At 37.8% G+C, this 24330-nt stretch overlaps 1 long non-coding RNA gene and 3 pseudogenes across 2 annotated transcripts; 1 reads left to right on the top strand and 3 right to left on the bottom strand.

The window, feature by feature from the left end:
* The first annotated feature begins 3433 nt into the window (after positions 1-3433).
* On the top strand, positions 3434-5380 carry LOC148697303 (uncharacterized). Its single transcript, XR_015961422.1, has 2 exons — positions 3434-3843; positions 4192-5380. It is a non-coding gene; the product is annotated as an uncharacterized LOC148697303 (long non-coding RNA).
* Positions 5381-5422: 42 nt separating this feature from the next.
* Positions 5423-7435, bottom strand: LOC148697302 (putative disease resistance protein At4g19520; annotated as a pseudogene).
* Positions 7436-7700: 265 nt separating this feature from the next.
* On the bottom strand, positions 7701-8795 carry LOC137721689 (disease resistance protein RUN1-like; annotated as a pseudogene).
* Positions 8796-19593: 10798 nt separating this feature from the next.
* LOC137723229 (toll/interleukin-1 receptor-like protein pseudogene) lies at positions 19594-22609 on the bottom strand (annotated as a pseudogene). The gene has a single exon (XR_015961421.1). The product of XR_015961421.1 is annotated as a toll/interleukin-1 receptor-like protein pseudogene (transcript).
* Between the last annotated feature and the right edge of the window lie 1721 nt (positions 22610-24330).

Here is a 24330-nt window from a genome sequence, read left to right as displayed (position 1 = left end):
ATATTGACGTAACTTAACCGTAACCACACAAACAAGAGGGCATGAAGAGAGTATGGAAATAGGAGGATAGACAATCCACCTCCATTTCCAAAAGCACAACACTAGGCTTGACTCATAAAAGTAAACCTGCTCTCTCATTCTCTCACGCCCTGATTACGAGATATGCTCAGGACCAACACGTAACTTTAGAATGTTGAACACCTGTCAACCTACAAAATTGCCCTCTAAACTGTGAGAATGGTGCATCGGCAAAGCAAAAATTTGAACAAACTATGAAGTTCGTGTGAGTAACAGTAATACGACGTATATGATTGAAAAGTCAATCAATCTCATTTATAAAACATTTTCCCAATCCATTTTCATAATCCTTTTCATATATAAAATATCTTCACTCACAAAACTCGATTGAATCCTCACTGATTTTCAATCTAGTTTCCCTTCAATATATATATATTAAAATAATAAGATCAGCAGACTCACAATGTTTCACATTCCGAACGCATTCTAGATGCACAAATCACGAAGAGCTAACACGAAATATGATGGAAAAAAATACACAAGAGCTAACACGAATCACAACATTATGCATTCTAGATGCACTTATAAAATATGATAGAACTGACACACAAGATACGAAGTAGGATTCCAAACTCACTTAATGGAATCCATTGGATGAACGTTCCACACGAACTCAGTGAAACCGAACATAATGTCAAGACGCACTCAATGGAACCTAACAAAGTGTAGGATCCATGTATGAAATTAAAGCCCAATCGTGTTGCAGCTCTGGCCGAAGCCATGCTGTTTAGACGCCTCCTTAGCCCCATCCCCTTCCCATTTATTTTGGTTTTTTATACTACTTGCAGGGGCTTGTGTTTGTGGTCGGGATCTGTTGGCTCTCCTATGGTGTGGCGGCCTTGGTTGCATGTTGAATTGTTAGAGCATTTCCTCTGTAGTAAGGCTCTCTTGGGCTATAGGCAACGCAATCTCTTTTGTGAATAGTAATTGCATGTAGTGAACAGTAATTATCTAAGTGTATCTCTATCTCTATACTAAATAACCCAGACAATTCGTATTAAAATATTTTTTGTTATACAATGATAAAAAATAATCTTATTTTTAATTTAGGATAATAATAAAAGATTTGTTGAAAGTATTTGAAAATATTAAAATGTGGTGTAAGATGGAAGAACATGGTTGGTTATTTATAGAAAAAAAAATTTGTATATTTATTGTATTTTTGTATATTTTGTAATTTTTTTCGTATTTTTAATTATTTTAGGGTGATTAAGGAGCCAATCCCCTAGAGGAGTAAGCCATGGTGGAACTACTCTTATGCACTGGGATATCTTCATCGAATACAACATGGAGTTGATTATTTTCAAGTGGCCACCCTTATGGTCGCTAACGAGGTGATGGCGGCGACAGCGATCAGCCTTTGCAGGTTGAAGATTAGGATTTCCTTTTTCATTTTCTGGCTATTTGTTGAATGGGCTTTGGTTAATGTAATTGTATTGGGCTTTTCTCATTAAAAGAAATTTCTTCTTTGTTCTTCGACATAATTTGTAACGAACTTGTTATTTATGTGAGTGAAAATTAAGATCTTTCACTTACTAGTAGAAACAAATATCACTATTGCAATACTGGTAAATAACAATGACTATTTTCAAGGGAAGTAGACCAGTAATTTTTTTTTGTTTTCATTTAGAAATAGTTGGGTTTTTTTCTATGAAAAGAAAAAGAAACAATTGGTTGTTGAGCATCACATTTTCGTCTTCTTGAACACCACCAACCATTGGTGCATCCAGGGATAATCCCCGCCACCTCGGGGGGGGGGGGGGATTGGTAAGTGATCTAAGTTTTTTTAAACGCATCCTCTCAAGTGTCGTTGGGATATGCGGGAATAAGTATTTTACCGAACTCTCATTCAAAAGATCCTCAAAAAACCTTCAATGGCATTTTTCGAAGACCACTCTAATCCGAATGTGCATCTGCTCTTACCACCAAGTATAGTTGTATTCTGTTCCTTTTTTTATCACCTCGAATAATAAGGCAACAAAATAACGTGCCCCAAAAAGACAATTATAGTGGACAAAAAATACATAAACAATTATAGAGTCCTTGTAAAAAAATATGCTAAGGAGACAATTATACCTCACGTTTTTGGCACAATTTTTATAATGTTGACACATAATTGTGTCAAAAACATGAGGTGACGGAGAGTCCACAAAAACTCTCTATTAGAGAGTTCCATTTTTAAGAGTCTTGTTAGCATTTCTCAACAGAAAAAAACTACAGAGTTCATGGCACTAAAATAAAGTATAAACATAAATGAGCATGAAGTAGCGGTACCGTCAAACCTACTTCATTTAATTAAGAAGATTATATAGAACATACGGCGGAACTGAGAAAAACTCAGTCTCCAACGATCCAATTGTGAAAAATAGTGAACAAATGTCTTAATCCAACTATTGGTTTTGCCATCCCATTCCCAGATTGTTTCGAGGTTTATATGCTCGTATCCAAAAATCTGATCCCAAAAATAATGGCAACATGTGGCAATGGCAAAGAATTGCAAGGATACAACCCAATATATGAAGCATGAGAGGATCATCACTTAGAAATGGGATCCTAGAGTTCTCATATTCCCGATCTTTATACATTGATATATACAAAAAATTCGCTAAATACATGAAAAAGTCTATTTCTATGTCAAACATCATTAAAAATTAATACCAAAGGAAGAAATATATATAAACATTATTGAAATATTATGAGTCTCTTGTTTTTAGACCAAATGTACCAATTAAGTATACATAATCCAATCAATCAATTCCTTTTCAATTGATAAAATAGCTAACTCATTCAATATTTCTTGTGACATGGTTGATTGGAGATAAGATTTGATCGACTTATTTTGATAAACTTCTTTTTGAAGAGGCAATGGTAATTGATATGATTAACAAAATTCTATAAGCAAATACTCAAAGGCTCAAAGTCCGTATACTTCTGATTTGATCAGACAAAGTTTGTAATATTAGTTTAGTTTATATATATAATTTGGGGGCCCTAGGCAGCCCCGCCAAGCGTTAGGGTTGGTTTGGTATTGTTGTGCTTTGAAAAAAAACTGCTTCTGCTGTGTTGTGAGAATAAGCTACTGTGAAATAAAGTAGCAGTGTTTGGTAAACTTTTTTGTAAAAGTGCTTTTGAAAAAAAAGCAATATTATAGTGTTTGATAAAATTTTATGTAAAACAGATGTGAAAAAAACCTGGTTTTTCAAAGCTGGGTTTTGCAGCTTTGTGTTTTTGGCTTTTTTTTCATCTAAAACTGTAAAAAAAGTTGAAGCTGAATGTTTACCAAACATAAAAAAGCTAGAGTTTTTTTTTATAACCATTTTTTTCAGAATTATACCAAACTAGGGCTTAATGGGCCGGGCTCATTAGAACGAGTGGCAGTTTTGAAATATCACGACCATCTCTCAGTCTCCTTCGTCTTCTGATTTTCCTCCTAATCGGAGAAGAAGGGCTACCAAATGCCCGTTGTACGTCGTCGTTTTGTCGAAACCTTGGTCCTTCGAATTCGTGGTTTCTGCTTCTTCCCGGCGCTCCTCACGCGTATGGCAGCCAGAGCGCGCGGCGCTCTCGATTGGTTCCATGGTCTGATCTTCCGCGAATCACAATCCGACTGTGGCGATTGCGTCGGCGCAAAACCAATCGGCAAACGTGGATCTCTTCGATGCGTATTTCCGAAGAGCCGGTTTGGACTGCGATGATCGGATTAGTGGCAATGAAGCCGTCGCTTTCTTCCAGGGCTCCGGTCTCCCCAAACAGGTCCTTGCGCAGGTACTTTCACTCTCTATATATGCATATGCATGTATGTATGTGTGTGTGTGTATAAGTGGATGTATATTGTAGTGTGTATGATTATATTTGTGTAATTATAGTGGTTGATCGGGATTTTATGTTCAAATGGTAGAAAATAAGTAGATGAAAGAGAAATGTCGCATTATTTGTAATTGGGGGTAATTTTTTACTGGCCAATTGACGTACAAACATCCATAAATACTTTTAAATTGAGTCATGTCTGAATGTGCAATCTTGATTGATAGAATGAGTACCCATCCATCATGCCACATTATCTTGAAAGAGAAATGTCGTTATTGCATATGACATTTCTAGCTGATGGTGCAGGCATGAACACTGTCCATGGTTACAGTTATGCGCCTATATAGTATGACCACGAACATAACTTTTGGAAGCTATAAGTTCCCCTACTCTTTAACTTTATGATCTTGTTTACATCTGTCAGTGGTTTTAAAAACGGCTTTTTAACCGCTGTTCAACCAATGTTCCACTTATAATAACTTTGCATAAAATCTTCCATTGGCTCGGAGAACACTGAATTCCATTGGAGCGCAGGGAGAAACTCGAGTGGTGAGTGTAGCTCTTGAACCGCTGTTCCATGTAATTTTAAGCACCGCAAATCTTCCATTGGCTCCAAGATCTCTGGGAAGTTTTCAACATTGGAGCACGAAGAGTGATCAAGTTCCTCGAGATATTTCAACTTACAAATGCTCTTTGGGATACTTGAAAGCCTTCTGCAACATAATAGTTCAAGTATTATGTTGCAACCCCATCTTAACCAAGGCAGAATTTTCCTCCTGGCAACGTACTTATCTCATCAGCCATTGTGCCAGTATTTGTTGGGACCCAGTCTTCAGCTAGCCCAAGTACCCATGTTGGTAGCCAGCCTCAGCAGGCCCAGTCATTTGCAAAAGCAAACCAGCAGGTCTCCGACTAGTGCTACTGGAGTTTCATCCGGAGCTGGGAACTCTGCTTCTAGTCAGTCTCATTTGTCATGGCCTAGGATGACTCAAACTGATGTTCAGAAGTACACCAGTATTTTTGTGAAAGGTGACACACACAGAGATGGGAAAATCACTGATGCACAAGCCCGCGACCTATTTCTGAAATGGGGACGACCAAGAGGTAGTACTATTTTCTTTGTATTCATCTATTGGCTTGTGTTTTACAGGCACATATGCCATGTGGTTATTGAAGCTCTTTTCTTCTGTTTGTTTCTCTTCATGTTCGCTGTTAATTGAACTGATGCATCTTTGCAAAACTTGTACTATCCCTATCCCGGAGTTAAAGTTGTTTATTTTTCCTCTTTTGGGTGGTGGATGATTGACAATGTTTTAGTTGGTGGCATTTAGCTTGAATTCCTGAACATAACAGGCTAGATCAAGCATATTTTTCTGCGAGATGCTTTGCTGCTGGATGTTCATCCTTTGCATAATGTGTTCGTATTTTGATGTAAAAACTTACGTATGCCATAGGTATTTTGTAGATATAAAATTTTATTTGTAATTGGGAGTAATTTTTTGCTGGCCAATTGACATAGAAACATCCATAAATACAATTAAATTGTGTCATGTCTGAATGTCCAACCTTGATTGATAGAACGACTACCCATCCTTCCATCCAGCATGCCTGACCGTAGAATCGATGATCCACTATCCAAAAAATCAACCGGTGGCTTGGAGTCCCAAAATCCATATTGGAGCTCAAGGGGAGACTCGATTGATGAGTGTAGCTCTTGTGCCACTGTTTCACGTAATTTTGAGTACTGCAAATCTTCTGTTGACTCCAAGATCTCTGGGAAGTTTTCAAGTTTGGAGCATCCATAGAGATTGAGTTCCATGAGATATTTCAACTTGCAAATGCTCTTTGGGATACTTGAAAGCCTTCTGCAACATAATAGTCCAAGTATTTTGAGAGCAGGGAGAAACTCGATTGATGAGTGTAGCTCTTGAACTGCTGTTCTACTTAAATTTAAAAACTTCAAATGTTTCATTGGCTCCAAAATTTCTGGGAAGCTTTCAAGGTTGGAGCACCAAGAGAGATCGAGTTCTTCGAGATATTTCAACTTACAAATGCTCTTTGGGATACTTGAAAGGTTTTTGCAAAATTGTAGTTTTAAGTATTTTGAGAGCAGGGAGAAACTCGATTGATGAGTGTAGCTCTTGAACCGCTGTTCCACTTAAATTTAAAGACTCCAAATGTTCCATTGGCTCCAAGATCTTTGGAAAGTTTTCAAGTCTAAAGCAGCTGGAGAGATCGAGTTCCTTGAGATATTTCAACTTACAAATGTTGGTTGGTAGACTCACAAGTCTATACCTGTGAACCAATGATAATTTAGTTATATCCCTGGGAAGCTCCGAAAACTCGGCAAGAGATTTGCAACCATCTAGATTAAAAGAACCAGAGACTTTCAGCTTACACATGTTGCTTGGAAGTTTCTCAAGGTCTTCGCAATACCTTATATCCAAGTGAGAAATTTTTTCGTGAGACCAAATTGATTGGGGCAACTCCTTTATACCACTGCCCAATAAATCTAAGTCTTTAATATTTCTTGGCATCTCTGGAAGATACTTGAGACTTCGGCAGTGTTGAAGACGAAGATGAGTAAGCCTGTCAAGATCTTGAAAATACCAAGGAATTTCAACCAAACGTGAACAGCGAGAGAGATCTATGTTCACAATTTTTACACTCCCAGAGAGATTTGGAACTTCAGTTAGATTTGAAGATTCAGAGAGATCGAGCACTTGTAAGTTGACAAGTCTCTGTAACAAGAGTAGAGAGAAATATCAAGAATTAATATAATTTCTACACTTAATTTTATACAAGAATTAGAATAGGCATATAATATACCTGGTTTTCTTTCCAGGGCTTCTTAACTCGGCTCCCTGGCATATGAAGCTCAACCAGATTTTCCGGCGAAAATTTTGACGGCAAAGATTCCAGTTGATATTTAAACAAATAAAGATAACGAAGAGAATCGGGAAGGTCTAGAGAAGCGGCGGATATGCATCGAAAAGGAGGCCCAATAAGCATTATTAGGTTTGACATCAGTTTGAAGTTCAATGGTTGCTTTTCACTCTCATAGGACGTACCAAGTTCAATGGCTTCAACAATTGGAGTTTCCTGACAATAAGAACAAAGTTTAAATGTATATATCTTCAACATGGTAAGATGTAATGCTTATTTGGAAAAAGTATTCAACAAAGTTCTAGAATAATCTAGAGCATTTGAGATGGTAATGACGCACAAGTTTCTAGTAAAATATCCAAGGTAATTGTAATAAAATAATAAAAATTACATAGACTTCCTAGCACAATAAAAAGAGTAGTGTTATTCTTAACACCTAGTTTTTTTTTTTTTTTTTTTTTTTTTTTTTTTTTAACAAACGATATTATCTACATTAAGGGGAGAGGATGAGCTTAACCTTACAATAGGCTAGCAATAATGTGGTTTAAATTCGCCTTTGGTGAGAATTGAATCTAAGATCTCTCACTTACAAGTGAAGAAGAATACCACTAAATAGTAGTACAAAGTGGCTCTTACCACCGAGTTGTACTATCACTTGTACCATCTTTCTAATAGAGCATAAGGCCCATTAACGCATGTGGGTTCCATCTCTATTAGAGAGATGGTACAAATGATAGTATAAATAAATAATAAGAATAACATTTTTGCAATAAAAATTCAATCAAATTATTTTTTTAAGAATCTGACTTCTTTATTATAAATGAGTTTTACTTTGTTGTGTTATCATCTAAAGTTTGCTATTTATTTTTTCTTAAAAAAAGAAAAGAAAAGAAAAGATTGAATGCATTTGGCTCTTACCGTGTTACTCTTCAGTACACGATAGATATCCTCATTTGTGAACAACCTACTCTGTTTACCAGGATCTTCAATACATTGTTCCTGAACAATTGTCCTTCCCATTTCTTGTAGCAAATCGTGCATCTCTATGACGTCCCCTCCCCATTTGTTTGAATCAACTGATATGAGAGACCTATCGATGAGAATTCTAATTCCGGATGTTGCAAAGAATCCACGAATGTCTAACATTCGTTTTACCTCATTCACTTTCTTCCCTTTATGAAAACATGCTATATCCAGAAATATCTCCTTCTCATATTTTCCCAATCTAGCATAACTTATTCTCAACACTTTATGGATATCTTCACTGGGAGATTGTTTCAATTTGTTGAATTCATCTTCCCAGTCTTCTTTGCTCCTGCAATTGAAGAACAAGGACCCCAGAACTGTAAGAGCTAAAGGAACACCTCTAGCATAATCCACGGTCTTTTTTGCCAACTCCTCATAATCTGTTCTACGAGTAGTGTTATTCTTGAAAGCATGCAAACAAAAGAGCTGAAGTGCGTCATCCGATTTCAATACCTCAACCTCGTAGATATTCTCCTCTTCAACAGTTTGTCTAAGTGTGTCCTTATCTCTACTTGTGATAATGATTCTACTTCCAATGCCATACCACTGAAGATCTCCAGCTAAACGTTGCACTTGCATTGGACCACTCACATCATCAAGAACAATAAGGACCTTTGTGCGGCTGAGCCTATTTCGAACACCAGTTGATCCTATGGATAGACCTTCTTCCTTGAAAATGTCGCTTAGAAGTTTCCTTTGCAGGCAATCTAGTCCATTTGGTTGTTCTGATTTCTCCCTGACATTTTTAAGAAAACAAGAAGCTTCGAATTTAGAAGAGAGTATCTGAAATACAGTTTCAGCAAGGGTGGTCTTGCCAATACCACCCATGCCCCAAATACCTACTATAGTGATGCAAGCGTCATTTGAGTCAATGCCCAGTCGTGATTCAATTTGCTGAATGCGGCTTTCAATTCCAACCAGGCCCTCTAAATCACATGATGATTCACAATTCAAGTTTGTCCAAATATGATCGACAACATTCTTAATTAGATTTGCTTCCGTCCTGGCGTATAAATATGAATGATTATGTAGAAAAAAACAATAGTTAGTCTTAAAGGCTGGTCGCAAAAGTTGTCACGTAAATAAAGAAATATACTAAAAGTTTTAACACCGTATATTTGTGCAAGAAAAGAAATCTTGTTTATTCTCTCCTCAAAATAAAATTAAAGCAATATTAAAATAGAAATACACTTGTTTTCAGGTAAACAACAATACAACTAAGTAAGCTTGCATATTAGAGCATTCAACCCACTATCTTTTTGAAGAAAATGAACTTGTCCCACTAATGAAATCGTTAACCCTAAAGAGAAATTAGATACGTTTAAACGAGCAATTTTGTAATTACCGTAGTCTAAGTTTGGAGAGAGAGAGAGAGAGAGAGAGAGAGAGTTTTTTTTGGGGGGGGGGGGGGGTGTGGATTGTAGCTAAGCTGGGATTTTGATTTATTTACAGAATTTCTATCCTTGTTAAAAAAATTCCTATTCGTGGGGGCAAGATTGGTGAGTTTGGGCCTAATGTGGGCTTTGTTCTGGGTGGTTAACGAGGAAGGCCTGATTCAATGGTACACATGACCGTAATGCCCATCCAGATTTTAGATCCAACGGCCTGAGGTAAAAGGTAGGTAGGCAATTATCATTTTAGACTAGGGAGAGGTGCGGGTTGCAGTCGGTGAGATGGAGGGACAGGTGTTTAGGTTTGGTGAGGAAAGTGTTACAGAGAGAGAAGGAGAAAGGGGGGCGTGAACAGAGGCAAGTATGACATGTTCGTACGAGATTTGCTATTCAGTAAGTGGAAGGGTTAGAGAGATGGAGATGGAGCTGTAGGGATTGCAGGTAGAGAAATCGAGAGGGATGAGTGGGTTGTCTTCTCATTTTCATTAGTTAGGCTGCTTTCCCAATATTAATTTTTGAATGGCTTATAGGTTGCAACAGTATTCATTGGTATAAGATAAGAGATTTTTCAGTGGTACATCATGTGTCATTATACAAATGGTGGGATATACGTGCTAAAATGTTAATAACTTAAAAAATAAAATTTCTCACCACTCATATTAAAACAAGTGATGTACCACTTGTGTAGCTGTCACAACTAAAAATTTCTCGTATAAGATCACATGTTTTGGGTGTTCAATCAAATGCAATGTATTAAAAGGCTATGGCATAGGCGAGGTGTCACATGGATAGTCCCATTTAGACGTGAAATGAAGCCTCACAGTATCTAAAATTTTAATATATATTATATATATAATTATATTTTATAGATATAATACTTTGTAAAAAAACTATAATTATAACTAAATCAAAGATAATATCATCTTCTTCATTACTATGTCAAAAAATCTTAAAATGTTGTAATTACTTATTTGGCTTAAATGTTAAAATGGTCCCTGTGTTTTAGTCATTGGGTCAATTTAGTCTATGTGTTTTCAATTTGGCCAATTTAGTCATTGTATTTATCTTTGTTAGCCAATTAGGGACACTTCCATCTAAGTTTTGTAAAAAAAATATATAAATTCTTATAAACTTATTTACAAAATTATTTATTTGATTTAAAATATTATAAAATGAAATAAAACTAAAAGTTAAAAGAAAATTTATTCTCCTCTCAACTCCCCGACCTCTTCCTTAACATTACCTCATCTTTTCTATGTCACTACCTTAATCATTTTTCATCTATTATATGTGTTTTTCTTATTGATTTGAATTTTTCTGTAAAGAGAAAGGGTAATTATATCTCATAATTTTTCTAATGAATTTTTTAAAAGAGATTGAATGAAATGTCCTTAATTAGCTAATAGAGACAAACACAAGGACTAAATTAGCCAAATAAAAAACATGGGAACTAAATTGGCCATTTGGCTATAGCACAATGACCATTTTGGCATTTAAGCCTATTTATTTTATTGTAAGCAATTATAGAGAACTTTAAGAGAAATAAGGATGAGTGACCACAATTATAGGGAACTTAAAGGAAAATAATGGCTGACTGTCACAATTATAGGGAAATTCAAAAGAAAATAAAGGTTGAGTGGAGAAATTATGGGGAATTTAAATGAAATAAAGGCTGCTGATGAAATTATAGGGAATTTAAAAGGAAATGCAGGCTTAATGGAGCAATTATTAAAGGGAATTTAAAGGAAAATAAAGGAAGAGTTAGAGTTAGACTTTGTCACGTAGGATTTGGAGAGAGAAACTCTCTCTCTTCTTCGTTTAAATTAAAGACTCTTGCATTTTAGAAAGACATGAATTTTGAAGGGAAAAAAATGCCCAAGTTGAATGCTTGGGCGCACCTTAGCTGCCTAGGCGCGCCCTAACGCCGCCCTACGCCCACCCCCACAAAACAGAGGTGAAAATCCAGCCGTCTAGGCGCGCCCCGAGGCGAGTTTTTTAAAACACTGATCAAACGACCCTAAATTCACCAAATATGCTGCTTTATTGTATAAGAGAAATCTCGCCCCCGGAATTTCATTATTAATTACGTATTTCATTATTTAATTGTGCATTTCGTATGTATGTTACAATTGTTTTATTATAATTCCGTTAATTTTAGAATTTGAATTGTATAGTTATAAGGTATGAATTTTCATAATTAATCTTTTAAAATTTGTAGACCTTTCAAGATCACAATTAGTGTTTTCGAATAGAACTCAATTCCATGAGAACGTAGGCGAAAGTCGTTCACGAATCAGAGTGATAACGAAGAAGTTACAGACATTAGAAGTTCAATTAAAAAATAATATGTTTAATATATAAGTAGAAGCTCCCATTAATTTGGGGGAGGGACCAATTAGAGAGAGAGTGATAGTGAAGTGACCAATCAGAGAAGAGATGAGCGAACCCATCACGACCTATTTGCCCTTTCACAACTTGGCTCCTGACTTGAACCCACTGCAATTTCTGACGTGATTTTTGTCGATTTTTTTTTACTTTTCTTGACCTTCCACCACCACCAAACATCGCCACATCACTTTCCCTTCAATCTCCACACAAACTCGATGAGATTTGGCTTCGGTTTCGTGAAGAACTCTACCGATAGGTTCAAGAGTATTCGACAATGATTGGCTATTTCTGAAGCTTGTTATTTCGACCACCGCCACCAATAGACTTTCCTTGAACCCAAGAACAAGGCCCAAACACTGGTTGGGGCGTCAAGGTTCGATTTGACAGCGATTCGAAGAACACTCATTTTAGGGTTCCGACAGTCTAGGGTGATTTTAGGCCATTTCCCAGTTGAATTAGACCATGCCCCAGGCCACAATAGTACTTGCCGTCTTGATATTTGTGCCAGGGTTCGTTAGAGTGGACTCCAGGCACTGATTGTACATGTGACAGGCCTGAGTAGATTAATAGGAGCGGGTAAGGGTAGAAGTGCAGAGATTAGAGACTTGGAGAGATTAGGTTACCCCTTTATCCTTCCTTGTATTATTTCTTTTAGGACTTATATTTTGAGCGCCTATGGGCATTGTCTTGGCCTTAGTGAAGGTTGTGTATTTTGAGAGTACAAATTTGTATATATTTTGTGGGGTAGAGCCCACTATTATGTATATTTTAAGGTATTAGTTCTAGTATTTCATTTCGTATCTTGTACGTATGTTAAGATGTCCCTTACGTCCCTGGATCAAGTGTTGATCCTGGACGTATGTCGGGATCTGGGCGTGAAAACTTTTGGTGGTATAAGAGCTTAGGTTTAGGTTTTCATACCTTCACTTTAGAGTGAGGAAGCCTTGGGTGGGATGGGTAATGGACCTTAATTAGGTCGTGTGGATTCGTTTCTCGAATTTTGTGTACATGCTTAAGTTGAATTCTTCTATGCACCAGACATACTATGATGACCCCACATGGTGTTGTTCAACTTCTTAGGGAGGACGTCTCCAACGAGGGCACTCTGCATTTGATCAGGTGCTTTTCGAGCCATTGAGGATTTGACATAACTAATGCAGGCTCACGTATGTGTGACTTCTATTAGGAAGAAGTCTTTGTATGGAGAGTTTCGTACTCATAAGTCGCTATCATTCAATGGTAGTATTGATCAAGGTTCTAAAAAATGCTAGGCGCTAGTCGGGCGGCAGGCTAGCACCTAGCGCCTAGGTGGCTAGGCGGGTGCCTAGGTGGATTTAGGTAAATTTATTGTATATTTTGTAAATAGGTGCATATTGACACTTACAAAAAATTAAACTTGTATGAAATTCATGGATAAGATAATAAAAGAATAATAAAATGCAAAAAAAGTATCCAATAAGTCCAAAATTTAAAAACACATCAAGCATTTATGCCATAGAACCATAGTGAGGAGTATTATAGGATGACACATGTGTAATAAGTTCACAATTTAAAACCACATAAAATGCAAAATAGGAGGAAAATAAGGAAATATAGTAATGTGGATAGGATTTTTTTTTAAATTCAAAAAAAAAAAAAAAAAAAAAAACTTTTAGCCGCCTAGCATCGCCTAGAGCCGCCTCACTCGCCTAGGCGCCACCTAGCCCGCCTAGGCGGCCGCTTAGAGCCCAACTGATTTTTCCAACCGATTTGCAAGAAAACGACTCGGGTCACCAATGCCTAGGCCGTTTTTTAGAACATTGGTATTGATCCATGGAAGGTTGAGTCCTCGATCAATTAGATTGCTAGAGTTTTCACCGTCCTGCAATGCTCACTTGATGAGCAGGTAGAGCATGCAACGTATATGTTGACAGGCAAGGCTTATGAATAGTGGCAGATCAATCGTTCTTTATTCGTAGCTAGAGGACCTCTTACTTAGGAGCGGTTTCAGACTGCATTATTTGAGCAGTATTTTCCATGGTCATTTTAAGATAAGCTGGAGGCTGAGTTTGCCATTATTGAGCATGGCACTGACATGATTGTTGATTATGTGGCCCATTTTACTTGACTTTACCGTTTCTTTTAGCACATCTCTAAAGAGAAGAAAACGAAGAAACTTATTAGGGGATTTAAGCTTAGTATCAGGAATCTGTTATCTGTCTAGGGATTTCTTTCATTCACTCAGGCGAACGATCATCATGTCCATCAGAGCTTAATGAGGAGTGCGATGCACGAGTGAGTGGAGAGCAGAGGAATAGGGCCCGGTCAGAGTGCCACTTATTTGATGTATTTTTTAGCGAATCTCGAAAAACGCCAGAGATTCTCGTTTAGTGGTTCTCAGGGATAATCACATGGAGGACATTGGGGTAATTCTTTTGGAGAGTTCCATGCTACTTCTACATGAGGCTCTCAACATTCTATTAGGGCGAATCATCAGAGCCATTTTTTAGGAGGTACTCATAGCGTATATATGCGCGAACCCTATACTTCTTCTGGAAGGCGTTCACAGAGTTATTTTAGAGGATCTAGAGACCAGCCACATAAGACAATTCCATGGATTTGCGCTCACTGCGGACGCCGACACTATGATGCATGTAGAGATGGTTCTAAGACTTATTATCAGTGCGGGGAGACTGGTCACTTTTTACGAGGTTGCCTACATACTACTGCTGGATGAGCTGGCAAACCCACTGCTGATGTTGGGGGGTTCAATAACATCTTCGGCGTAGAGTAGGCCTTCTTGAGCACCTTCGGCCTCGAGCTGGTAAAGGATTGGGCAATAAAGGATTGAACAGTATAGCGACAAACAACTTGGAAAAGGTTCTTAACAAGTTGGGGCCCATAGCAGTAGAATTGGGATGTCTCAAATGGGTTCTCAGCGAGTTGGCAGGGTTTGTGTACTATTTGACTATGAAGGCGAGGTTGAGCCTAATATAGTCATATGTATTATTCATCTTGATTTGCTCCCTGCTAGGGCATTGTTTGATCTTGGAGTCGAGAATTCTTTTATATCAAGTACTTTTGTTTAGTCTTTGTGCATTTTACTCTTTTTTCTGGGGCCTTATATTGTTGACCAAGTAGTTCGATCTTGTGAGGCTCGCATAGGTCAGGGTGAGATGATAAACAAATGCGAGATCTAGATGTCATTATTGGCATTTATCGTGCAAATTTTGATTGTTTTGAGAAAGTGGTAACGTTTCGACCACCTGATAGACCTCAGTTTGAGTTTGCTAGAGTTCATAAACCTATTCCACCACCAGTAATGGTATCAGTCACTAAGGCTAGACGACTTATGAGCCATGGATGTCAGGGTTATTTGGCTCATGTCATAACCATTGAGCAAAAAAATATTGAGATTAACGTTATTCCAGTTGTTAGAGAATTCCCTGATGTATTTCCTGTAGAGTTATATAGCTTGCCTTCAGTGAGGGAGATCAAGTTCAATATTGACCTTATGCCAAAGACAACACCTATTTCTAAGGCTCCGTATCATATGGCACATTTGGAACTTAGAGAGCTAAAAACACAATTATAGAAGTTATTGGATAAAGGTTTAATTCGACCCAGTATTTCACCTTGGGGTGCTCTCGTTCTCTTTGTGAAGAAAAATGACAGATTTATACGTTTGTGCATCTATTATCGTGAGCTTAATAAGGTGACAATGCAAAATAAGTACCCTCTACCGAGGATTGATGACTTATTTGACCAGCTTCAAGGTGCTTAGTATTTTAGTATGCTAGATTTGATGACTCGTTATCATCAATTGAGGATCCGAGATGAGGACATAGCGAAGACAACTTTTCAGACTCACTATGGTCACTATGAGTTCTTAGTCTTGCCGTTTGGCCTGACAAATGCATCAGCTGCATTCATAGATTTGATGAATCGGGTATTCCGACCATTCATTGATCAGTTCGTGGTGGTGTTCATTGATGATATCCTAATCTATTCACAGAGTGCAACTGAGGACAAGAAACATCCGACTTGTTCTATAGACTATGAGAGATTGTCAACTGTAAGCTAAGTTTAGCAAGTGTGAGTTTTGGCTGGAGTGTGTTAAGTTCATTGGCCATGTGATCTAGCATGATGGTATTATGGTGGATATTGCGAAGGTGGAGGCAGTTGTTGGTTGGAGTCGACCTACTACAGTGACTGAGATTCAGAGTTTTTTGGCTTAGCTGGATATTAACAGAGATTCATGGCGGGTTTCTCAACATTGACACTTCCTTTGACGGGACTGACGAGGAAGGATACTTTGTTCATTTGGGATGACAAGTGCAAGGCCATCTTTGAGGAGTTGAAAGGTAGACTTGTGTTTGAAAAGTTGTCTTCGCTATGTCCTCATCTCGGATCCCCATTAGTGAGTCTGAAAGGTAGACTTGTGTTTGTGGTATACCTTTCAAAAGGTAGACTTGTGTTTGTGGTATACCTTTCAAACACAAGTCTACCTTCCATCTGGTTCTGGGGGTTTGTGGTATACACCAATGCGTCTCGTAAGGGACTAGGTTGTGTTCTGAGGCAGCACGACATGGTAGTAGCCTATGGTTCTCGCCAGTTGAAGCCGTATGAACTTAACTATCCAAACCATGATTTGGAGCAAGCTGTTGTGGTTTATGCATTAAAGCTTTGGCGACATTATCTTTATGGAGATTCTTGTGAGATTTACATCGATCACAAGAGCCTCAAGTACATCTTCACTCCGCGGAAGCTAAACTTACAACATAGACAGTGGTTGGAGTTGGTGAAAGATTATGATTGTTAGTTTCTCTAGCAAGGCGAATATAGTTGCTGATGCTCTGAGTAAGAAGTGGTTTGCTAGTGTTGCAGCTTTATCACTTCAGGTTGGTTAGTTAGAAGAGGATCTGAGGAGGATAAAGATTAAGCCTATTGATCAGAACATTAGTGGCCCACAGGCTTACTTCAATCACTCCTTATTCTCAAGAGGAAGTGGGAGCACATTACCATGGATTTTATGACAGGCTTGTTGAAGACTCGAGATAGGCATGATTCCATTTGGGTTACTTTCTTGCCGTTAAGAAGACTTATACTCTGGAGTGACTTGCGAGACTCTTCTTAGATGTGATTGTGAAGTTACATACATTTCCAGTGTCTATCATTTATGATCTTGATCCTTGTTTCATTTCTTATTTTTTAAGTAGTCTTCATAATGTTATGGGGACTAAGTTAAGTTTCAGCACAACTTTTCATCCTCAGACCGACGATCAGTCAGAGCGCACTATTCAGACCTTGAAGGATATGCTTCGAGCTTGTGTACTTGATTTGAAAGGTAGCTGGGATAAACATTTGTCGTTGGTTGAATTTGCGTATAATAATAGTTACCAGACGAGTATTCAGATGGCACCTTACGAAGCACTTTACGGAAGGAGATGCATATCTTATTTGTATTGGGATGAGGTAGGTGAGCATCGACTGTTGGGGCCAGAGTTAATGCAAATTGCTGCAGAAAAGGTTGCTATGATCTGTGCAGGCTTATTAGCAACTCAGAGTCGATAACAAAGTTATGTTAACCCTTACAGACATGAGGTGACATTCGAGGTTGGAGAATATGCTTTCTTACGGGTTTTTCCTATGAAAGGCGTCCTCAGGTTCGGGCGTAAAAGAAGCTTAGTCCAAGGTATATTGGACCGTTTTAAGATCTTAAAGAGAGTTGACAAGGTTGCCTATCGTATTGCATTACCGCCAGAGCTATCACACATTCATCTGATGTTTCACGTATCTTCGTTTTGGAAGTATCGAACTGATCCATCTCATGTCATTTCATATGGGCCTATTCAGGTTATAGAGAACCTTACTTATGATGGGTACCCCATTGAAATCCTCGATCGAAGAAAGAAAGCTCTCATCACCAAGATTATTTCTTTAGTGCGCGTGTTATGGAACAATCATGGCGTGGAGGAATTGACTTAGGAGACGGAGGACAAGATGCGCCAACACTATCCACATCTGTTTGACTCTGGTGCGTTGAGTTTAGGGGACTAAACTCTTTTTAAGAGGGAAGGATGTGAAATCTAGTCCCTGGATTTTCATTATTAATTACGTATTTATTTACGTTATTTTTAATTTATTCTAATTATGTTAATTTTAGAATAGTTACAAGGTATAAATTTTCGTAATTAATCTTTTAAAATTCGTAGACCTTTCGAGGTCAAGTGTTTTCAAATAGAACTAAATTCCATGAGTGTGTAGGCGAAAGTTATTCGCGAATCGGAGTGATAACGAAGAAGTTACAGACGTTGGAAGTTCGATTAAAAAAATATGTTTAATATATAATTAGAAGCTCCCATGAATTTGGGGCAGGTCCAATTAGAGAGAGAGTGATAATGAGGAAACCAATCAGAGAAGAGAGAAGACAACCCAGTGCGACCTACTCCCCCCTCGCGACCCTACTCCTGACCCAAACCCTCTACAATTTCTGACATGATTTATGTCGATTTTTCTAGCTTTTCTTGACCTTCCATCACGACGTCAGTTTCCCTTCGGTTTCCTTTCAATCTCCACAAAAACTCGACGAGATTTGGCCTCAGTTTCGCGAAGAACTCCACCGACGGGTCCATGAGTATTCGATGGCGATCGGCCGTTTCTGAAGCTTGTTCCTTCGACCAATGCCACCAATAGACTCTCCTTGAACCCAGGAACAAGCCCAAACACTGGTTGGTGCGTTGAGGTTCAATTTGATAACGATTCGAATAACACCCATTTAAGGTTTCGACGGTCTAGGGTGATTTCAGGCCACTTCCTGGCCGAATTAAACCTCAGTTCAGGCAACGATAATACGTGATGTCTTGATATTCGTGCCAGGGTGCATTATATCAGAGACTTGGAGCGACTAGTTTACCGCTTTACCTTTCATTGTATTATCTCTTTTGGGACTTGTATTTTGAGCCTATAGGTATGTCTTGTCCCTAGTGAGGGTTGTGTATTTTGACAGTACAGATTTGTATGTGGGGTAGAGTCCACTATCATGTTTATTATGAGGTATTAGTTCTAATATTTCATTCATATCTTGTACGTATGTTACGATGTCCTCTACGTCCTTGTGTCATGTGTCGATTCTAGACGTACGTTGAGATCGGGTATATATTTATATACACACACACACACGGCCCAGACTCCTACGGGAGGCAGCAATGGGGAATTTCCTACAATGGATGAAAGCTTGACGGACATTGCCACGTGGAGGTAGAAGGCCTACAGGTCGTGAACTTCTTTTCCTGGAGAAGAAGCAATGACGGTATATGGGGAATAAGCATCTGCTAACTCTGTGTCAGCAACCTCGGTAATACAGAGGATGCAAGTGTTATCTAGAATGATTGGACATAAAGTGTCTGTAGGTGGTTTTTAAGTCCGCCGTCAAATCCCAGAGCTCAACCCTGGACGTATGTTGGGATCGCGCGTGTGTGTGTAAGTTCATATTCTTTTGGAAGTACTTACTCTAGAGTTGTAAATAGATTGGAGGCTAACTGAGTAAAGATTCTTGCGTTGTGTGTTTTGGTAGGCGTGAGATTTAATTTTAGCTCCGGGATTATACGGGTGGATCGAAATTGGAATTATCATATGCCGTTTGGTTGCTTGCTTCAAATATGATAAGGACAGTGTATCCGTAAATAGAATTGTAAATATGATTGTACATATATGCAGTGGCGAAGCTGTTAAGGTGCAGGGAGCCCCTCCTCTCACCGGAAAACGTGCCCAGAAATCATGGTTTGCTGCCCCATCGCCCCTCTGGTCTCACCGGATTGCAGCTCACAATTGCTGCAGTTCTCCATGGCTGCGCAGAGAAGGGAAAACATTTTTTTTTTTTTTTGTTTAAATTCCAAGCCGAAACGATGTCGTTTTGGTTCTGGAAAAGTAAGTGAAACGGTGTGTTTGGACAATTGGGCTTAATTTGAAAAAAAATATATAAAAAATACTATGGGAGGACCACTTGTCCCCGTCCCTAATTTCCAACTTGACAAATAAGATTTTCCAGCATCAAACCCGCGCCGTTCCGTTTGGCCCCTTCTTACTGGTATGTTGGCTTTTTGTTTAATTTTTCGTTGGGATTTAATTGCTATTATTTAAATTCGATTTGTGCTAATGGCCATTGAGTAATTTCTGGGATTGTTCAATGGTTTTGATGATTTGGTGGTGATTTTGGTGTGATTTCTGTGATTATTTATGTGGATCTGTAGATTTAAATGTGTTCTAGTATTTGCAATGAATCCATCTGCATTCTCCATTTGATCCTTGGAATTTAGAAAGTTTGGTCCTTTTATTAAGCTGTTGCGATTTTCGAAGTTCTATTTTCTTGGATACCATTTGAGTCAGTTGAAGGTAACTGGGAGCACCATTAAAATGTTGGAGAACAATGTAAATGTAGCATATGCTATAGCACCTTATGATTTAGTCTCTGGGTTCGTAGGTTGTGTTAAAACTTGAAGCATTTTTGGCAGACCCAGTGGCAATGGAACGGTACTATAAGAAACAGTGCATAAATCATCCTTCAAATATTCGGGGTGGTCCTTCTTCTAATATTCCGAGTAGTCTTCCTATTATTCTAGGTGGTCCTTCTTCAAGTATAGTATAGAAAAAGATGCCGCATTTTGCCATTATTGTTATCTTTTCAACTTTGATTTTGATAAAGCGGGGAATGATGGAAGTGATACCTACACTGAGAAAGGGTTTAGGCATTGGAGGAAAGGATCAAAAATTTTTTGAAAATTTTCGTCCTTCGCCCCGTCAATTTCTGGCTTTGCCACTGCATATATGTACAAATTGAGTTGAGTTGTTGTAAATATATGTAAATAGGGTTATTGTAAACAAGTTCGAAAAGCCGATTGAACTGCATGCTACATCTATCTCTTATGCAAAGACATTATATTTTGTGATTACACCTTCTATTAAAATGTTCTATTTTGTTTCATTATTTACATTACATATTCTTTTTATTTTTATTTTTTATGTGATGTAAATGGCGAAGCTACATAGGGACGAGGGGGCGGCCGCCCCTCCGCTTGCTGGAAAATAAGCCAAGGAGTGAGTCTTAAGCGCCTTTGCTTCCGCCAGAAACTGGAAAATACGATGGCCCTTCTCACTCTCCATGCTGCTGCGCAGCTCCCCAGGGTTTTATTTTTTATTTTTAAACAACATCGTTTGGGCTTTGGGAATAAAAGAATTAAACGAAACGGTGCGTTTCGTATCAAAGGCAAACAAAGGATTGAGACAGCAGTGGGTGGAGTCCAAAGGCGGACAACACGCAGAACGCACCACCGTGAAAGTAAACCAAGATGGGGAGCTTTTAGGTTTTGTTTTGATGGATGTTTGGGAGGTAAATGCGAGCCGACATGTTGGGGTTGTCTGAGATGGTGATGTCTTTAGAGGAAACACCAGTTTACGGATCTTGATCAGGAGATGGGGGCACGTATGAATCTAATTCCATGGGTCGCCGTTTAATTATGCCATCATCATAGGTTCTGAGGAAAGGTTGGTTTTAAAAGGTGAATTCAAAGGTGATGGAAGTCGTTATCCATTAGAGAAGATGGACAGATTATGAAGATGCATGAAACTTGAGGGAGTGTATGTACCAATTAATACAGGGAGCGTTTTGCATTAACTCATTATAAAACAAGTAAGGAGAGATTGCATGTTTGACACTTGATTACCATAACATCAAACAAATTAGCCACTAGGTGTCTTTCATCTAGCAATCACACCTATCACAACTTATATATATTTTTTTCTTTGGATTTGTATCACAAATAGTGACGTTTGACTAAGCTATCTTTTTGTATTTTCAGTAAAGAATTGTCAGCATCATTGCGCTGGGAAGTGAGAGAATAATAGTTGAGTGTTAGTTTGGCTGATTATACTGAGAAAAAGGTTTACTTTTATTGATAATGACCCATTATGCTACGTTTTATTGATAATGACCCATTATGCTACGTTTTCATGACCCATTATGAATGAGGTTAATATTATCTACTATAAAAAGAATTTGGTTGTCTACATTATTTTAAAATTTTTATCCTTTTATATTTCGTCCCTTCTCTCGATAATTTCTAACTTCGCCACTAGTGATGTTGTCCTCTAAATTACAAAAAAAAAAAAAAAAAAAAAAAACCACTCTTTTTAAGGATTTGATTTTAATTACATGACTAATTTTTCGATCCGAACCGCTTGGGCATGAAGTCTTGTTAAAACCAAAATCTCCCCTCAATTGCATTGTAGCAAAGCTACAGTGCCTCACCCCTCCCCAAGTTTAAAATAGAGTAATGCTTTACCAAATCTAATCAAATTGTCACAAGTTTAAAGAAAATTTATAATTTTATACAAGTTAAATAATGAGTTACTTACCAGTGATTGTTTGAATAATCAAACCCAGACCGATCGGCTACAGCCTTCAAAGCATCCCTCCACTTGTGCACCTTATCAATACTGTCCTTGAAACGTTTTTCAAGTTTAGCAAAGGCACCCGCATAACTCCCATGTTGTTTTCGTACATCAGATGGATTGATGTCGTAGAATACGGGTATAACCTTCTGGCCATATCTTTCCTCGCATTCGAGTATATGCACGAGTTCATCCAAACACCATGTGGAAGAAGCATAGTTTTGTGAGAAAATGATCACCGAATGCGTGGATTTCTCGATTGCCTCTAGAAGGGCAGGTCCGATTTCTTCTCCTTTCTGAAGTCTGTAATCTATGTAGGTTTCAATTTTCTTCTGAAGTAAGGCAGCATGAAGATGGCTGGTAACACCACGGCGGGTGTCCTCACCTCTGAAACTGATAAACACATCATACTTTTCCCGACGAGGGGGGATATTAGCTACAATACCATCATCATCATCATCTCCAGCAGTAGCAGATGACGGAGAAGAAAATGTTAACCATCTGCAGCAAATCTGCAAGATCGTCATGATACACTCCATCTGTTTTTGTGTTTCTCTCAAGGTACTAACAATAGACTTGTAAATTGTGAGTAAAAAAGAAGAGAAAGAAGCAAGCGATTGATAATATATGAAAGAAAGAAAAAGGGATATTTAGGTTATTGAAAATTTTATGACGCTCAGGCTTTCTTAGAAAATCGTTAAAGAGAAGAAATGAAAAAACCCCAACTCAAGCACCTTTATCTTCCGCGTACAAAAATTCAACGCGTTCAAAGCCAAGACAACAGGTAAGGCCAAGGGCTGCCCGCTAGGGTTGATGAAACATTGATGGACATAATATTATTCAATTTATCGAGAAATTATGTTGTAGCTTCATGCTTAAACTTGCAATAAACAATCACCAACATCAGTGACGAGATGCCAGGACGCAACACATGGCTTTTGTTTTTTTCTCTGGAGCGATGCATACGGCTTTAGTATCTCAACAAATTCAATAATCACGAAAATGGGCCAGTAGCCGGCAACAGATTTCATAGCTCATGTTGAAATTTTTTTTCTTCTAGAGATAGTATTTACGAAGTGATTTATAATATATTGATCCCGATAATAAGCATTGAAATTTATATCATTCATGCAGTGTTTGAAGACGGGTGTTCGTCTATACCCATGCTTCAAAAGTTTGAGCGAATCTCTTAATCAGTGGGCTACAATAAGTTAGTATCTAAAAGTCGGTCATAAAATTACGCACTTAATCACCTACAGATAAATTAGTTGTTGAGGCCGAACAACATTTTGACAAATTAATTGGTGTGTGTGTGTGTGTGTGTGTGTGTTAGTTTCCATTTACACATTTCATAAAGAGTTTTCTACAATATGCGTAGATTATCGTGACGTGTATAAGAATTAGCGTATTAACGGAAATTATGAAATTATACAACACCCTACGGGATGCACAGGTATGCGTAGTCTCATTTATGCCTTAAATTGAATTTACGGTAATGAATATCATTGTATTGATTAGAATTATCAAATTATCAATTTACTGTGGCATAATCATATTTACATTATCTGCTAATTGTATGCTGCACTGGTGTTAGTACTCGCTCGAGCCAGGGCTAGTCTTTCACGTGTATGTTCACATTGCACCGCACACTTGTTTTTTCTCTAGAGCGATGCATACGGCTTTAGTATCTCAACAAATTCAATAATCACGAAAATGGGCTAGTAGCCAGCAACATATTTCATAGCTCATGTTGAATTTTTTTATTTTTTATTTTCAGAGATAATATTTACGAAGTGATTTATAATATACTGATCCCGATAATAAGCATTGAAATTTGTATCATTCATGCAATGTTTGAAGAAGGGTGTTTGTCTATACCCATGCTTCAAAAGTTTGAGCGAATCTCTTAATGAGTGGGCTACAATAAGTTAGTATTTAATAGTCGGTCATAAAATTACGCACTTAATCACCTACAAATAAAATAATTGTTAAGGCCGAAGAACATTTTGACAAATTAATTGATGTGGGCTAAGCAATAAGGAGTATATAATAATATTAATTGTGTCTTTCATGACAAAAATAATAGTACGCAACTATTTATTGATGTAATCACGAATTAAAAAGTTTGAGCGAATCTCTTAATCAGTAGGTTACAATAAGTTAGTATCTAATAGTCGGTCATAAAATTACACATTTAATCACCTACAGATAAAATAATTGTTAAGGCCGAAGAACATTTTGACAAATTAATTGATGTGGGCTAAGCAATAAGGAGTATATAATAATATTAATTGTGTCTTTCATGACAAAAATAATAGTACACAAC

This window comes from Pyrus communis, chromosome 4 (assembly GCF_041283825.1).
Source record: "Pyrus communis isolate YQ-2024b chromosome 4, ASM4128382v1, whole genome shotgun sequence".
Taxonomy (NCBI): Eukaryota; Viridiplantae; Streptophyta; class Magnoliopsida; order Rosales; family Rosaceae; genus Pyrus; species Pyrus communis.
Note: the sequence above shows the minus strand (reverse complement) of the source record. Positions and strands in the feature narration are given on the sequence as shown.